We start from the raw sequence: 20,078 nt of genomic DNA, 5'->3' as shown, positions 1-20,078 counted from the left end.
ATATTCATAATCATTGCCTTGTATATTGTCAAAACTTTGCGCTTTTCTATAATTGCTCGACAGTAATTTGTTCACACACCGTATTATTTTCTTTCAAGAGAGAAGCCTCTAGTGAAATATGTGGCCCCGGATCTATTTTCCATCATATATTTTCAGAAACCAAAAAAATCCAAAAATACCTTGCTGCAATTTATTTGTTTTTACTTTGTTTTATGTTTTAGTAATCTTTTATATTTATCTCTATCAGACCTCATTCTTGCAAGTGACCGTGAAGTGATTGACAACCCCTTTATCATCTTGGGTGCAAGTGTTTGATTGTTTGTGCAAGTGCATAGATTGGAGACTTGTGTGTACCTCCTATTGGATTGATACCTTGGTTCTCAACTAAGGGAAATACTTACCTCTACTTTGTTGCATCACCTTTTCCTCTTCATGGGAAAAACCAACGCAAGCTCAAGAAGTTGCAGGAAGTATTTCTTGTGATGTTTTCAGGGAGGTTCTACATCAAGCCTACCAAGTACCCACCATAAACTCTCATCTCTTGAATTACACTATTTGCCATTTGCCTCTCGTTTTCCTCTCCCTCACTTCTAAAATGATTTTAGAAAAACACAAAAAGATTTGCCCTTTTTTATTTGCCCGTCTTTTGTTCGCCTTTTCGTTTGCTGTTTGGTTACTCATGTGCTAGATCAATTTCTTGCCACCATGTCTAAATCTGGGGAGTTTATCATTGAAAAAGATAGCAATAATCTAGAGGATGGTTATAATGATTTTGCCAATAATGATACTTATGAAGAACCCACTATTATCCATACCAAAAAACTCTATGTGGGTAGCAGCAATATTATTGGAAAAGGAGTGATTCAAGATTTCTTTACTTGTGCCGGTACGCTACCTACGATAGGAGGATCTATTCTTAATAAAACTAATAGAATTGTGAATGCAATTACTTTACTCATAATTGAACTTGAAAGACAATTTGTTCATATGCATACATGCATACAAAGGATTTTCTAGAGTTCTCTAATATTCAGCATTCTTCTATTAAGCGTGCCGCCTCTATATTTCTAGCTCATGAGTTTAGATTCATCATGAAAGGAGCTAGCAAGATTTTTGCACATTATAAAATAAATGGTGGTTGTCCCCCATAGAGGATATACTTTTTAATCAGGAGGAAATAAGGCGATCGCAATCTCCCAATTATGTTGTCTATAATGAAAATTCGAGAAAAAGGGTCCCTACCGAGGTTTTGGTTGATAAGATTTCTGAACTTAATGATATTTTGCTATATAAAACAATAGATTAGGGTTCATATTAAAAGATAGGCTTATGATGTTCCACCAAAGGAATGCTTATAATGATGAGTTGATTATAACATACAAGGGGCCGAAGGAGGAACCAATTCCTCCCGAACATGGTCTTAGGGATCCTTATCCTATTAAATTTAGCCCTTTTAATTATTTTTGCTTAACACAAAGGAAACTTGCCACTGAAATAAGGGAGTATGAGATGAGCATGGACGATCTCCCTTATTACTATGAGAATACCTTGATCTATGTTGAATGCCTAGCTAGGGGCGTTAAACAATAGTGCTTATTGCGAGGCAACCCAATTTTATTTTTATGTTTTTTGTTTTTTCTACTGTTCTTGAATAAATACACATTATTACCTATGTAGTAATTGTGTTTTGTTGTTTTTATTTAGTTTTTGAGCCAATTAAAGCATTTGGGATACTTTGGTGTATTGTTCATTTGATCCTGCTGAAAAACAGAAAATTTTGCGCCCAGAAACATAATTGATCTGAGCAGTTGGAACATGGTAAAATCCTGCTTTTTTACACAAGATTTATATATGAATTTCCTATGTCATCCTAATTTTTAGCATTTTTTGAACATAAGTATACGAAGCTTACAGATTACTACGACCTATTCTGTTTTTGGCAGATTCTGTTTTCTATGTATTGTTTGCTTATTTTGATGGTTCTATGGGTAGTATCGGGGGGTATGAATGTAACGCCCAATATGCGACCCTATCCTAAAGGAACTCGAAGGTCCCACCAAGAATAGAAGCGCATATTGGAGACGCTTTTGCAAGGTGGATATCATTACATCGTACCATTACATAATAGTTGGGGATACATACAAAAGGCATACAATGCCACATGAATACAATAACATCACACATAAGAGCAACATCCGACTACGGATGAAACACAAACAGAAACTCAAATGACATCCACCCTGCTAGCCCAGGCTGCCGACCAGGAACCTAACCCATGAACAAAGAAGAAGTAGAATAAGAACTCCAAGACAAGCATACATCACTCTCACGTCATGATCATCGCATTACCTGAACCTGCAAATGTTGTTGTAGTAATCTGTGAGCCACGAGGACTCAACAATCCCATTACCATGGGTATCAAGACTAGCAAAGCTTAATGGGTATGGAATGGATAAGTGGTGAGGTTCCAGCAAGCGGCTAAGCAAAGTATGGTGGCTAACTTATGAGTACAAGAATAAGATGAGAAGCTACGCAAGCGGTCGCAACTAGTAATGATCAAGAAGTGATCCTGAACTACTTACGTTCAAATATAACCCCACCATGTTCTCTTCTCAAACTCACCCAAAAAGAGACTGTCACGGTTACGTACACGGTTGGTGTATTTTAATTTGAATCTGGTGTCAAGTTATCTACAACCAGACATTAAAAATTCCAATCTGCCACATAACCGCGGGCACGGCTTTCAAAAGTATAAACCCTGCAGGGGTGTCCCAACTTAGCCCATTATTATCTCACGATCCGCGGACACAATCCTCCATCGTGGGACATCCGATCAGACTTGGGGTCCCGGTGCACAAGACATTTCGACAATGGTAAAACTAATCCAGCAAAGCCTCCCGGCGTGTCGACACCCTGATAGTAGCCGTGCGTATCTAGTCTCAAGACACGTCCGGATGGGAAAGCCTACGAGTAAAACCAGATCCTCGGGTTGCCCCGTGGTGGCCCCGCAGTCTGCCCATTTGGGACCAACACCATCAGTGCTGGCCCCCTGCTATGTAGAAAAATCCTCGGGTTCATGACGCCCTATGCAAATTTATTATTTAGTTTAAGTATTATTATGGCAAATGTTAAAACAAATGTTGGGCCTTGCTGGAAGAGTTTTATTTCAAGCGAACTGTTAAGAGGGGCCCATAAACCCACACCGTGTTAGGGACGCAAAATCAAGGAACATAACACCGGTATGACGGAAACTAGGGCGGCAAGAGTGGAACAAAACACCATGCATAATGCCGAGCCTTCCACCCTTGACCTAGTATATATATATATATATGCATTAATTAAAATAAGAGATATTGTGATATTCCAACATAAACATGTTCCAACATGGAGCAATCTTCAACTTCACCTGCAACTAACAATGCTATAAGAGGGGCTGAGCAAAGCGGTAACATAGCCAAACAACGGTTTGCTAGGAAGGGTGAAAAGGTTAGAGGCTGACATGGCAATTTGGGAGGCTTGATAAGCAAGTGATAGGTAGCGCAGCATAGCGATAGAACGATGCAACTAACATAGCAATGATAGTAGTGAGATTCAGAGTAACGGTCATCTTGCCTGAAATCCCGCTAGGAAGAAGAACGAGTCCATGTAGAATACGAACGGATGAAGACGAACAAAGCGTAGGCGAATGAATCCTCACGATCGCAACGAAACAGGAACTATCGAGAAGAAGCACAACCGGAAAGAAGAAAACTACATGGTAAACATACAACACATAAACAAGACATGATGCTCAAGCAAGCACGATGCATGACAAAGGCTATATGATGCTACTCACGGCAAGAGATGAAGCATACAAGAATAACACATCAAGGCAAGTTTAAATGAGGCCGGAAACAACATATAACAAATCTGGTAAGTCCTCATATGCAAGTTTCAAAATTGGTCCAGATCTGAACAAACCTTATGTTCAAGTTGTTAAACAGCAACTTAAGATGCACCAAGATGATCTACACGAAATTCTAGTCAAGTTACATATAAGGTTCATTTAGTTCGGAACTACGGCCTAGAAGATATGAGCAAAACAAGTTAAGCATGGCATTGATGCAACATGCATTCAAAAATCAAGCAAACACTCTCAAAACAAGGATGCAACATCATAATATGAAACTACATGCAATTCTAAGCAAGTTTCATATAGAGCATGCTCAAAACGGAGCAACTATGCAACACATACACTTCAAACAAGATATAACAACAATCTGCCCAAAACAGCAAGTAGGCACTTTGCAACCATCAAAATCAACATGCTACAGGAATCATATGAGAACAAACTTCGGCTGCACTTCATGTAAAGAGAACATACTTCAAATATCATTAAGGTTCAGGTTCATAGGAATCAAGATTAAACCAATATGATCAAAGCAAATGCAACTTTATAACACGGGAGTATATGCATGAGCAGAGTTAATATGATGGCAACTTGAGAGCAAGAAAGAGACAAGCTACAGCAAGTTTATATAGCAACCCGTGGCATGGCATCAAAGTTCACATAACAAAGAGAAAATAACATCTGGGCATCATAGGCATATGGCTCATGGATTAGTGGGAACCAACATGACAAGATTGAATGTTGAAACAGTTTCAGCAAGTGTAAAACAGTAACAATATGATAGCATGTTTGCAAGCATGAAACGGAGGCATATGATATACAAAATTAATAACCATGGAATGTGAACAAAGTACTCATAGCATACTTCAAAACATGGAATTGGAGCATCTACAGGAGAGGCACGGAATAATTACTATCAAGCTCACAACATAGCATCATGAAGTTAACAGAAATCTGGAACATTATATAAGCATGGTCATGGAAATGAAAACATATTCTACAGTACATATATAGGGCATCAAAAGGCATGGGATGGTAGAGCGTACCATAGAAAATAAAACATGTCAAATAAGCATCTCCAGATTATGCATGGATTAATTGGTAGCATCAAGCAAACATGGCATCATGATATTACAGATTCAGCATTGACAAAAAGTTAACAGCAAGTAGCCCACTATACAAGCTTGATGCACTCACTACAGGCCACATAAAAATACATGTATGGCACCACTGTAAAGATGGCATTAAAATTCTCCTAAAACATGTAGACATCATGCTCATAGGATACACACACAAAATGCAAGAAAAATGACAAATCAGCAAGTTACAGCAGTTTTCAGCAATTAACAGCAACATGCACTTTTGCAACAGGGGTTAGTATCTCAAGATGGACCGTAACATGAATGCAAAGCACACCAACATGAAGATCATGAAGAGCAGAACACGTGCATATCAAGATCATCATCATAGGGTTAACAGAGACAAAGTTGTCGCACTGACAAGATAGCTATATGATGTTAACAATCAGCAGATTACAACAGTTTATATCAATTAGCAGTTTTGCAACGAAGTTTAGGGCATCCAGATGTATCCTAACATGCATGCAAACTACTCCATCATGAAGAACACTCTGAGGTGAACATTTTGACATATCATACGCACAAAACGAAGCAACATGCACAATGTTATGACAAGATGAAGATGCACACATAATGTTACAGAAACTGGGACTTAGTGGAAGAACTACCAGCGCAAGAACGAGGTTCAGCTCGGGGAAGCTTTAGTCCTCGTACAAAGAGACTCCGGTGAAAGTCAACGGTGATGGTGGGGCAGCATGGGGCTCCAACGGGCATCGAGGAGGCCGGGAATGGGTGGATCCGGGCATGGGGAATCCATTCCCGGTGACGAGGCGGCTTGGGGCGGCGTCGCCGCGGAGATCGGGGCGGCCATGGTAGCTCCTGCGAGGTATACAGAGAGAGGGAGAGATCGTGAGCGGGAGAAAGAGAAGCACGGGGAAGGAAGAGAGAGAGGGAGAAGGAGGCGGGCAGGGGGGAGGAGGAGCAGGGCGCAAGGGGCCAGCCTGGATGGAGGTGGTCGCCAGTGGCGACTCCAGCGAGGCGGCGGCTCTGGATTGGGAGCTCCTCTCCCGATCTGGAGCGAGCGGGCACAGAGGGGCACAAGGCACGGTATCCGGGCCCAGATCGGCCCAGGGATGGACCTGGCATGGGACGAAAGGGGCACGGCGGCGGGGAGCTGCGGGGAGAGGCGCGGGCGACGTGGCGACGCCACATGGCACCGCGGGAGTGGCTGGAGGGCGCGAGGAGGTGACGTGACGCACCCGGATTGGTCCGGGGTGCGGCGGCGGCGGCGTCAAGTGCCGAGGCAGGGTTTGGCTGGTGCGGATTGCAAGGAGGGGAGAGGCTAGAGGTAGGTGGAGGCTAGGGTATTCCCAAAATGGCATGGGGGTTGTTTATATAGGGAAAGGGCTAGGTTTTGGTTGTTTTGGGGGCCGTTTCGGGCCGTACGATCGCTATCGGACGGCTCTGGTGTGGAGAGGGACTAGGAAAGGGGTTGGTGGGCTGTGTAGATGGGCTAGGCTTTTAAGAAGAGAAGAGATAGCAGCCCGGCAGGGGTTTTTGGAGACAGAAAACATCCAACGAATAAATCGGCGACGAAGCCTCTACGGATGACGGTTGGGCTATCAAACGAACTCCGAATGTGATGAAACTTGATAGGCGGTCTACCTACACTATAATAAGACCGCACGCCAACTTTCACCCCATTCTGAAAACATTTTTATGCCACTTATAAAATAATATTTCGGAGGTGCCGCGAGCGCGTGCGAGTGTGTCTGTGCTCAGAACGGACAACGGAAAGAACTGGGGGAACCCAAACGGATGCAAGTTTTGAAAAACATGCAGATGAAATGCAGATGATGACATGGCAAAGTGCAACACACGAGCAAATGACATGGAAACGACAGCGAATTACTGGAAGACACCTGGCGCATCGGAATCGGGGTGTTACAATTCTCCTCCACTAACAAGAGATCTCGTCCCGAGATCTTAGGAACGAGACGAAAGAGAAGGGGGAAGAGGTGAAGCAAGAATGCAAGAGAGAAGATGAACAAAGATCGAGAGCACTCGGGTTGAAAAGAGTAACGGCGAATATGACGATAATGAAAATATCAAGAAATAAGATAGACTCTGAAACCACTCCGGTTAGAACTAGGTAGAAAAGGAATAAGAATGAAAGAATTTCCGCAGCACTCCGGCTGAAAATGGAAGCAATAGAACTGGAATTTCACAAGATGGATGCTAGAGGAAAAGATACATGAGCTCCTCCACCAAGAATCTTGCTGAAATCTTGAAAGAATGAATTAAATCAAGAAGAACCAGCAATGCAGAACTCCGGCGACAAAAGGATGATGAGATCAAAATGAAGGATGAAAGGAATAAGATTAAAGCCTTGCGGTGATTTAGATGGATCTTCGCGACGAGACAAGCGAGAAAACTTGGAACTCCAAAAAAGAAAAGATGAACAACTTAGAACCGAGAGATTATTCATCATGAACAATCTCCGAAGAAAGGAATTACTTGACCACAATGGAATAAGAATAAGAATTACGTTATGCTTATCCTCATCAAATTTAATTAATGACAACCGGCTTTTGCATGCAAATTATTCCTCTTGAAAAGGATTGAGAAGTGACATGGCAAAAACTTGAGAAGGTATTCCTAAGCCACCGGTAGGATAGGAAAGAACGAATGAATTGATATGATAACAAGGGAATGGAATGTTGAACGAACCACCGTAAGAATTCGAAAAAGACTGATGAAAGAGAACGAATCACCGGGGAGAATTGGAGAACAAATATGCTTGAGAGGATTCGACTAATGAAATTCATTGTTACATCAAACTCTAAAAAGAATTAGGGATGGCTCTGGAATAATTAGAAGAGTCAGGTAAGATCCTGGGAAAAGACCTGTGGGTTAGGGCCCAGTGAAAAGAAACACCATTGAAAAAGGATTGAAGAGGAGATGATGCATCGGAACAACTGAAATATTTGAATGAGGTGACAACCTCGAATTAATTCGAGCACAGACGAACCTCCTGAGATGTCTTGAGCACTCCGGAAGGATAAACTAGCGAGAGGCGAATGAGCAGGGATAAACACTTGATCCAAGGAAAAGAATATGATCAAAACGAAAAACTTGAATTGAATCCACCGGAAAGAAAACAAGACGAATCAATGATGAACTTGACGAGAATTCACCGGTTGGAATGATTAAGGAAAGGTTGAAGAGTCTCCACACGAATGAAATTGATGGTCGAACATAGACTCAGACTCCGGGAAGAAAAGGGGGTGGGAGGGCGGGGAAAAAAACAAAGGCAACTTGGAACGGGGAACGGACGAATAACTTGAAGAGGAAAACACCAGTTGAAATAATTGAGGAAAGAACACCAAGGCTTCACACGAGTAGGATGGATACTCGATTACGGACTCCGGATCCGAGAAGAAAAGGGGTGGGCGGGTGGGAAAAAGAAAACAACTGAGGATGGGGAAACAACTTCATTGAGGTAGAATTGAGGATTGATCTTGCAGAACACAAAGAGGGTCGAGTCAACTTGACGAGAAATGCACCGGATGAAAAGAGCTGAGAACCAACGAACGAGAAACTAACCACGTGATCCTAAAGAAGATTTGAAGGGGAAGAGGAGTAATTCAAAACACCTACGTTAAGATTCCTCACCAGAGCGACGAAGGGGCAAAGCAGTAAAAATAAGTCCTACTCTCCGACATAACTAGACTCCGAAAACAGTTTTCTTCTAGACTCAACAACGGCCATGCTAAGAACAATCAAGGGGGCTCCTATGGTCGGTCGAGGCTCTGATACCAACTTGTAACGCCCAATATGCGGCCCTATCCGAAAGAAACTCAAAGGTCCCATCAAGAATACAAGCGCATATTGGAGACACTTTTGCAAGGTGGATATCATTACATCGTACCATTACATAATAGTTGGGGATACATACAAAAGGCATACAATGTCACATGAATACAATAACATCATACACAAGAGGAACGTCCGACTACGGATGAAACACAAACAGAAACTCAAACGACATCCACCCTGCTAGCCAAGGCTGCCGACTAGGAACCTAACCCATGAACGAAGAAGAAGTAGAAGAAGAACTCCAAGACAAGCATACATCGCTTTCACGTCATGATCATCGCATTACCTGAACCTACAACTGTTGTTGTAGTTATCTGTGAGCCACGAGGACTCAGCAATCCCATTACCATGGGTATCAAGACTAGCAAAGCTTAATGGGTATGGAATGGATAAGTTGTAAGGTTGCGGCAAGCGGCTAACCAAAGTATGGTGCCTAACTTATGAGTACAAGAATAATTTGAGAAGCTACGCAAGCGGTCGCAACTAGTAATGATCAAGAAGTGATCCTGAACTACTTACGTTCAAACATAACCCCACCGTGTTCTCTTCTCGAACTCACCCAAAAAGAGATTGTCGCGGTTACACACACGGTTGGTGTATTTAAATTTGAATCTGGTGTCAAGTTATCTACAACCGGACATTAAAAATTCCCATCTGCCACATAACCACGGGCACGGCTTTCGAAAGTTTAAACCCTGCAGGAGTGTCCCAAATTAGCCCATTATAAGCTCACAATCTGCGGAGACAATCCTCCATCACGGGACATCCGATCAGACTCGGGATCCCGGTGCATAAGACATTTCTACGGTAAAACTAATCCAGCAAAGCCTCCCGGCGTGTCGACACCCTGATAGTAGCCACGCGCATCTAGTCTCAGGACACGTCCGGATGGGAAAGCCTACAAGTAAAACAAGATCCTCAGGTTGCTCGGTGGTGGCCCCGCAGTCTGCTCGTTTGGGACCAACACCATCAGCGCTGGGCCCCCCTACTATGCAGAAAAATCCTCGAGTTCATGACGCCCTATGCAAATTTATTATTTAGTTTAAGTATTATTATGGCAAATGTTAAAACCAATGTTGGGCCTTGCTGGAAGAGTTTTATTCAAAGCGAACTGTCAAGAGGGGCCCATAAACCCACACCATGTTAGGGATGCAAAATCAAGGAACATAACACTGGTATGACGGAAACTAGGGCGGCAAGAGTGGAACAAAACACCAGGCATAAGGCCGAGCCTTCCACCCTTTACCAAGTATATAGATGCATTAATTAAATAAGAGATATTGTGATATCCCAACATAAACATGTTCCAACATGGAGCAATCTTCAACTTCACCTGCAACTAACAACGCTATAAGAGGGGCTGAGCAAAGCGGTAACATAGCCAAACAACGGTTTGCTAGGAAGCGTGAAAAGGTTAGAGGCTGACATGGCAATTTGGGAGGCTTGATAAGCAAGTGATAGGTAGCACAGCATAGCGATAGAACGAAGCAACTAGCATAGCAATGGTAGTAACGGTCATCTTGCCTGAAATCCCGCTAGGAAGAAGAACGAGTCCATGAAGAAGACGAACGGATGAAGACGAACCAAGCGTAGGCGAATGAATCCTCACGATCGCAACGAAACAGGAACTATCGAGAAGAAGCACAACCGGAAAGAAGAAAACTACATGGTAAACACACAACACATAAACATGACATGATGCTCTAGCAAGCACGATGCATTACAAAGGCTATATGATGCTACTCATGGCAAGAGATGAAGCATACAAGAATAATACATCAAAAAAAGTTTAAATGAGGCTGGAAACAACATATAACAAATCCAGTAAGTCCTCATATGCAAGTTTCGAAATTGGTCCAGATCTGAACAAACCTTATGTTCAAGTTGTTAAACAGCAAGTTAAGATGCACCAAGATGATCTACATGAAATTCTAGTCAAGTTACATATAAGGTTCATTTAGTTCGGAGCTACGGCCTAGAAGATATGAGCAAAATGAGTTAAACATGACATTGATGGAAAATGCATTCAAACATCAAGCAAACACTCTCAAAACAAGGATGCAACATGATAATATGAAACTACATGCAATTTTAAGAAAGTTTCATATAGAGCATGCTCAAAATGGAGCAACGGTGCAACACATACACTCCAAACAAGATATAACAATAATCTGCTCAAAACAGCAAGTAGGCACATTGTAACCATCAAATCGACATGCTACAAGAATCATATGAGCACAAACTTGGCATGCACTTTATGTACAGATAACGTACTTCAAATATCATTAAGTTTTAGTTTCATAGGCATCAAGATTAAACCAATATGATCAAAGCAAGATGCAACTTATAACATAGGAGCATATGCATGAGCAGAGTTAATATGACGGCAACTTGAGAGCAAGAAATAGACAAGCTACAGCAAGTTTATATAGCAACCAGGGTCATGGCATCAAAGTTCACATAAGAAAGAGAAAATAACATCATTGCATCATAGGCATATGTCTCATGGATTAGTGGGAAACAACATCACAAGGTTGAATGTTGAAACAGTTTCAGCAAGTGTAAAACAGCAACATTATGATAGCATGTTTGCAAGCATGAAAAAGAGGCATATGATATACAAAATTAACAACCATGGAAGGTGAACGAAGTACTAATAGCATAATTCAAAACATGTAATTTGAGCATCTCCAGAAAAGTCATGGAATAATTACTATCAAGCTCACAATATAGCATCATGAAGTTAATAGAAATTTGGAACATTATATAAGCATTTCATGGCAATGAAGGCATATGCTATATTACATATATAGGGCATCAAAAGGCATGGAATGATATATCATAACATAGAAATACAACATGTCAAATAAGAATCTCCAGATTATGCATGGATTAATTGGTAGCATCAAGCAAACATGGCATCATGATATTACAGATTCAGCATTGACAGAAAGTTAACAGCAAGTAGCCCACTTCACAAGCTTGATGCACTCACTACATGCCACATAAAAATACATGGATGGCACAACTGTAAAGATGGCATGAAAATGCTCCTAAAACATGTAGACATCATGCTTATAGGATGCACACACAAAATGCAACAAAAGTTACAAATCAGCAAGTTACAGCAGTTTTCAGCAATTAACAGCAACATGCATGTTTGCAATAGGGGTTAATATGTCAAGATGAACCCTAACATGAATTCAAAGCACACCTTCATGAATATCATGAAGAGCAAAACACGTGCATATCAAGATCATCATCATAGGGTCAACAGAGACAAAGTTGTGGCACTCGCAAGACAACTATATGATGTTAAAAATCAGCAGATTACACCAGTTTATATCAATTAGCATTTTTGCAATGAAGGTTAAGGCCTCAAGATGAATCCTAACATGTATTCAAACTACTCCATCATGAAGAGAACTCTGAGATGAATATTTTGACATATCATACGCACAAAACGGAGCAACATGCACAATGTTATGACAAGATGAAGATGCACACATAATGTTACAAAAACTGGGACAGTGGAAGAACTACCAGCGCAAAAACGACATTCAGCTCGGGGAAGCTTCAGTCCTCGTATAGAGAGACTCCGGCGAAAGTCAGTGGCGACGGTGGGGCGGCATGGGACCCCAGCAGGCATCAAGGAGGCCGGGAGTGGGTGGATCTGGGCATGGGGAATCCATTCCCGGCGACGAGGCGGCTTGGGGCGGCGCGGACGCGGAGATCGGGGCGGCCATGGTAGCTCCTGCGAGGTATATAGGGAGAGGGAGAGATCGTGAGCGGGAGAGAGAGAAGCACGGGGAAGGAAGAGAGAGAGGGAGAAGGAGGCGGGCAGGGGAAGGAGGAGCAAGGCGCAAGGGGCCGGCCTGGTCGAAGGTGGTCGCCGGCGGCGACTCCGGCGAGGCGGCTGGCTCTAGATCGGGAGCTCCTCTGCCGATCTGGAGTGAGCGGGCATAGAGGGGTACGGGGCACGGGATCCAGGCCCAGATCAGCCCAGGGGTGGGCCTGGCGCCACGGCGGCGGGGAGCTGCGGGGAGAGGCGCGGGCAACGTGGCGACGCCACATGGCGGCGCGGGAGTGGCTGGCGGCTGCGAGGAGGCGACGTGGCGCACCCGGATTGGCCCAGGGTCCGGCGGCGGCGCCGCCGCCAAGTGGTGGGGCAGGGTTTGGCCGGCGCGGATTGCGAGGAGGGGAGAGGCTAGAGGTAGGTGGACGCTAGGGGATGCCCAAAATGGCATGGAGGTTGTTTATATAGGGAAAAGGGGTAGGTTTTGGTGGTTTGGGGGCCGTTTCGGACCGTATGATCGCCATCGGACGGCTCTGGAGCGGAGAGGGACTAGGAAAGGGGTTGGTGGGCTGTGTAGATGGGCTAGGCTTTTAAGAAGAGAAGAGATAGCAGCCTGGCAGGGGTTTTCGGAGACCAAAAACATCCGACGAATAAACTGGCAACGACGCCGCTACGGATGACGGTTGGGCTATCAAACGAACTCCGAATGTGACGAAACTTGACAGGCGGTCTACCTACACTATAATAAGACTGCACGCCAACTTTCACCCCATTCCGAAAACATTTTATGCCACTTACAAAATAATATTTTGGAGGTGCCGCGGGCGCGTGCGAGTGTGTCTATGCTCAGAACGGACAACGGAAAGAACTGGGGGAACCCGAACGGATGCAAGTTTTGAAAAACATGCAGATGAAATGCAGATGATGACATGGCAAAGTGCAACACACAAGCAAATGACATGGCAACGACAGCGAATAACTGGAAGACACCTGGCGCATCAGATTCGGGGCGTTACAATGAACAATGCAAAATTTGGAATACAGTAGATATTACAGCAATATAAATAAATAATGAGTTCACAACAGTACCAAAAAGTGGTGTTTTTCTTTCTTATACTAATAGGATCTCATGAGTTTTTCAGTTGAGTTTTGTGTTGTGAAGTTTTCATGTTTTGTGTAAAGATTTGATGGACTATGGAATAAGGAGTGGCAAGAGCCTAATCTTGGGGATGCCCAAGGCACCCCAAGGTAATATTCAAGGATAACCAAGCATCTAAGCTTGGGGATGCCCCAGATGGCATCCCCTCTTTCGTCTTCAATCCATCGATAAATTTACTTGAGGCTATATTTTTATTCACCACATGATATGTGTTTTGCTTGGACCGTCTTGTATGATATGAGTCTTTGCTTTTTAGTTTGCCACAATCATCCTTGTTGTACACCTTTTGAGAGGGACACGCACGAATCGTGAATTTGTTAGAGTACTATGTGCTTCACTTATATCTTTTGAGCTAGGCAATTTGCTCTAGCGCTTCACTTAGATCTTTTTGGAGCACGGCGGTGACTTTATTTAATAGAAATTGTTGAACTATCATGCTTCACTTATATTATTTTGATAGTCTCTAAAGAACATGGAAATTTTCTTAGGTTATGAATTTAGTCCTAATATGATGGGCATCCAAGAGGGATATAATAAAAACTTTTATATAAAGAGCATTGAATACTATGAGAAGTTTGATTCCTTGCATTTGTTTTAAGATATAAAGATGTTGATATTAGAGTCATGCTAGTGAGTAATTGTGGATTGGTAGAAATACTTGTGTTAAAGTTTGTGATTTCCGTAGCATGCACATATGGTGAACCATTATGTGATGAAGTGGGAGCATGATTTATTTATTGTTTGTCTTCCTTATGAGTGGCGGTCAGAGATGAGCGATGGTCTTTTCCTACCAGCCTATCCCCCTAGGATCATGCGTGTACTACTTTTTCGATAGCTAATAGACTTTTGCAATAATTATGTGAGTTCTTTATGACTAATGTTGAGTCCATAGATTGTACACACTCTCACCCTTCCACCATTGCTAGCCTCTCTAGTACCACGCAACTTTTGCTGTTGCAGTAAACCCACCATATATATTCCTCAAAACAACCACCATACCTATCTATTATGGCATTTCCATTGCCATTCCAAGATATATTGCCATGCAACTTCCACCGTTCCGTTTATTATGACACACTCCGTCATTGTCATATTGCTTTCTATGATCATGTAGTTGACATAGTATTTGTGGCAAGGCCACCATTCATATTCTTTATACATGTCACTCTTAATCATTGCACATCCCGTTACACCACCGGAGGCATTCATATAGTCATATTTTGTTATAGAATCAAGTTGTAACTCTTGAGTTGTAAGTAAATAAAAGTGTGATGATCATCATTATTAGAGCATTGTCACATGTGAGGAAAGGATGATGGAAGCTATGATTCCCTCACAAGTTGGGATGATTCTCCGGACTTTGAAAAATAAAAGAGGGCAAAAAGAAGCCCAGATAAAAAAATGAGAGAAAAGAGAGAAGGGGTAATGCGACTATCCTTTTACCACACTTGTGCTTCAAAGTAGCACCATGATCTTCATTATAGAGAGTCTCCTATGTTGTCATTTCCATATACTAGTGGAAATTTTTCATTATAGAACTTGGCTTTTATATTCCAATGATGGGCTTCCTCAAATTGCCCTAGGTCTTCGTGAGCAAGCGAGTTGGATGCACACCCACTTAGTTTCTTTTTTGAGCTTTCATACACATATAGCTCTAGTGCATCTTTTGCATGGCAATACCTACTTACTCACATTGATATCTATTGATGGGCATCTCCATAGCCCGTTAATACGCCTAGTTGATATGAGACTTTCTCCTTCTTTTTGTATTCTCCACAACCACCATATTCTATTCCACCTATAGTGATATATCCATGGCTCATACTCATGTATTGCATGAAAGTTTGAAAAGTTTCAGAACATCAAAATTATGAAACAATTGCATGGCTTGTCACTGGGGTTGTGCATGATTTAATACTTTGTGTGATGAAGATAGAGCATAGCCACATTATATGATTTTGTAGGGATAACTTTCTTTGGCCATGTTATTTTGAGAAGACACAATTTCTTTATTAGTATGCTTGAAGTATTATCGTTTTTATGTCAATATTAAACTTTTGTTTTGAATCTTATGGATCTGAATATTCATGCCACAATAAAGAAAATTACATGGATAAATATGTTAGGTAGCATTCCACATCAAAACTTCTGTTTTTATCATTTACCTACTCGAGGACGAGCAGGAATTAAGCTTGGGGATGCTTGATACGTCTCCAATGTATCTATATTTTTTATTGTTACATGCTATTATATTATCTGTTTTGCATGTTTTATATGCATTAATATGCTATTTATATTAATTTTGGAACTAACCTATGAACCTAGAGCCCAGTGCCAGTTTATGTTTTTTCCTTGTTTTTGAGTTTTACAGAAAAGGAATACCAAATGGAGTCCAAACGGAATAAAACTTTCGCGATGATTTTTCTTAGACCATATGACACACGAAGGACTTGGAGATGAAGTCAGAGGAGTCCCGAGGAGGACACAAGCCTCAGGGGCGCGCCCTAGGGGGGCGCCCTGAGGGCTTGTGGGCCCCTCAGAGCTCCTCCAACCCTAATTCTTGGCCTATAAATTCACAAATATTCCCAAACGACCAGAAGCTTCCACCAAAACACTTCTATGCCACTGCAACCTTCTGTACCCATGAGATCCCATCTTGAGGCCTTTCCTGGCATCCTGTCGGAGGGGGATTCGATCACGGAGGGCTTCTACATCAACTCTATTGCCCTTCCGATAAAGCGTGAGTAGTTTACCACAGACCTACAGGTCCATAGCCAGTAGCTAGATGGTTGTTCTCTCTCTTTGATCTTCAATACAATGTTCTCCTCGATGTTCTTGGAGATCTATCTGACGTAATATTCTTTTGTGGTGTGTTTGTCGAGGTCCAATGAATTGTGGATTCATGATCAGAATATCTATGAATATTATTTGAGTCTTCTCTGAATTCTTATATGCATGATTTGATATCTTTGTATTTCTCTTCGAATTATCGGTTTGGTTTGGCCGACCAGATTGGTTCTTCTTGTAATGGGAGAGGTGCTTAGTTCTGGGTTCAATCTTGCGGTGTCCTCACCTAGTGACAAAGTAGGGGTAGTGAGGCGCGTATTGTATTGTTGCCATCGAGGGTAAAAATATGGGGGTTTCATGATATTGCTTGAGTTTATCGTTCTACATCATGTCATCTTACTTAAGACGTTACTCCATTCTTATGAACTTAATACTATTGATGCATGCTGGATAGCGGTCGATGTGTGGAGTAATAGTAGTAGATGCAGGCAGGAGTCGGTCTACTTAACACGGACGTGATGCCTATATTCATAAGCATTGCCTTGCATATCGTCATAACTTTGCGCTTTTCTATCAATTGCTCGACAGTAATTTGTTCACCCACCGTATTATTTTCTTTCAAGAGAGAAGCCTCTAGTGAAACCTATGGCCCACGGGTCTATTTTCCATCATATATTTTCATATCTATAAACCACAAACCAAAAAATACCTTGCTGCAATTTATTTGTTTTTACTTTGTTTTACGTTTCAGTAATATTTTATATTTATCTCTATCAGATCTCATCCTTGCAAGTGACCGTGAAGGGATTGACAACCCCTTTATCGCATTGGGTGCAAGTGTTTGATTGTTGGTGCAGGTGCATACATTGGAGACTTGCGTGTACCTCCTACTGGATTGATACCTTGGTTCTCAACTAAGAGAAATACTTACCTCTACTTTGTTGCATCACCTTTTCCTCTTCAATGGAAAAACAAATGCAAGCTCAAGAAGTAGCAGGAAGAATTTCTGGCGCCGTTGCCGGGGAGGTTCTACATCAAGCCTACCATGTACCCACCATAAACTCTCATCTCTTGAATTACATTATTTTCCATTTACCTCTCATTTTCCTGTCCCCCACTTCTAAAACGATTTCAAAAAAACATAAAAAGATTTGCCCTTTTTTATTCACCCTTCTTCTGTTCGTCTTTTCATTTGCCCTTTGGTTTCTCGTGTGCTAGATCGATTTCTTGCCACCATGTCTGAATCTGGGGAGTTTATCACTAAAAAAGATGGCAATAATCGTGAGGAAGGTTAAAATGATTTTGCCAGTATGATACTCATGAAGAACCCACTATTATCCATACCAAAAAACTCTGTGTGGGTAGCGGTAATATTATTGGAAAAGGGGTGATTCAAGATTTTGTTACTTGTGCCGGTACGCTACCTACGCTAGGAGGATCTATTCTTAATAAAACTAATAGCATTGTGGATGCAATAACTTTGCTCATAACTGAACTTGAAAGACAATTTGTTCATATGCATCCATGCATACAAAGGATTTTTCTAGAGTTCTCTAATATTCAGCATTCTTCTGTTAAGCGTGCCGCCACTATATTTCTAGCTCATGAGTTTAGATTCATCATGAAAGAAGCTAGCAATATTTTCCCTGATTATAAAATAAATGGTGGTTGTCACCCCATAGAGGATATCCTTTTTAATAAAGAGGAAATAATGTGATTGCAATCTCCCAATTATGCTGCCTATAATGAATATTCGGGAAAATGGGTCCCTACCGAGGTTTTGGTTGATAAGATTTCTGAACTCAATGATAATTTACAAAACAACGGATTAGGGTTCATATTAAGATATAGGCTTATGACATTCCACCAAAGGAATGCTTATAATGATGAGTTGATCATAAAATACAAGGGGATGAAGGAGGAACCAATTCCTCCCAAACTTTGTCTTAGGGATCCTTATCCTATTAAATTTAGCCCTTTTATTATTTTTGCTTACCACAAAGGAAACTTGCCGCTGAAAGAAGGAAGTATGAGATGAGCATGGACGATCTCCCTTATTACTATGAGAATACCTAGATCTATGTTGAATGCCTAGCTAGAGGCGTTAAACAATAGCGCTTATTGGGAGGAAACCCAATTTTATTTTTTTGTTTTTTGTATTTTCTACTGTTCTAGAATAAATACACATTATTACCTATGTAGTAATTGTGTTTTGTTGTTTTTGTTTAGTTTTTGAGCCAAGTAAAGCCTTTGGGATACTTTGGTCTATCCTTGATTTGATCTTGCTGAAAAACAGAATATTTTGCCCCCAGAAACATAATTGATTTGCATTGTTGGAACGTGATAAAATCCTGGTTTTTTTACGGAAGATTTATATATGAATTTCCTTTGTCCTCCTAATTTTTTAGCATTTTTGGAGTTACAGAAGTATACGAAGTTTACAGATTACTACAGATTGTTCTGTTTTTGACAGATTATGTTATCTATGTGTTGTTTGCTTATTTTGATGATTTGGGTAGTATCGGGGGGTATGAACCATGCAAAAGTTGGAATACAGTAGATATTACACCAATATAAATATATAATGAGTTCACAACAATATCAAAAAGTGGTGAGTTATTTTCTTATACTAACAGGATCTCATTAGTTTTTAGTTGAGTTTTGTGTTGTGAAGTTTTCAAGTTTTGTGTAAAGATTTGATGGACTATGGAATAAGGAGTGGAAAGAGCCTAAGCTTGGGGATGCCCAAGGCACCCCAAGGTAATATTCAAGGAAAACCAAGCATCTAAGCTTGTGGATGCCCCGGATGGTGTAACATCCCAAATTTTCAATTTGGAATGTTATACATAGATCATCCATGCATATCATATTTTATTGCATTTCCGCTCCGCGATCCTCGAAATCCTAAGCAACTCAAGGACCCACGGAGAGAGTTGGGGATTTCCCGATTTTCATATTTGATTTTCCTATCAAATAATGAAACGAGGATTTTGATTTTAATTATTTTTCTCTCCGAAAAATATTTCTTATAAAAATATATGAGAGGAGATAATATGACTTCTCCAAAACAATTGAAATATTGGAGGAAACATGTTAAAATCATTTGCTGGATTTTATTTGAGTTTATTTGGATTTTATTTGCGTTAGAAAAAATATGCACGTTTTTAAAATTGCATTTTAGGGCCAAGAAAATGTTCATCTCGTTCTAAATATTTTATTTAGACGGTGAAAATTTGTTTTGGCATTTTTAGGTTTTTATTTTATTTTATAGGATTTATTTTCTGTCGGCGAAATTATTTCAAAAAGAACTTCCCCGCGCCCGACTGGGCCTAAGGCCCAGCCGAGTAGGCCGGCCCAGCCGCCGCCGCCTTCCCCGCGCGCGCGCCAGCCCCGCCGCCGCTCGGACCGGAGTCCGAGCTGGACTCCGCCTCCGCCACGCCTTGCCCCCTCCTCCAAGTCACCGCCCCGCCCCCTTTATATATGCCGCCA

The sequence above is a fragment of the Triticum dicoccoides genome, chromosome 1B, assembly GCF_002162155.2.
Source record: "Triticum dicoccoides isolate Atlit2015 ecotype Zavitan chromosome 1B, WEW_v2.0, whole genome shotgun sequence".
Taxonomy (NCBI): Eukaryota; Viridiplantae; Streptophyta; class Magnoliopsida; order Poales; family Poaceae; genus Triticum; species Triticum dicoccoides.
The sequence above is the reverse complement of the archived record's forward strand: the minus strand, read 5'-3'. Positions refer to the sequence as shown.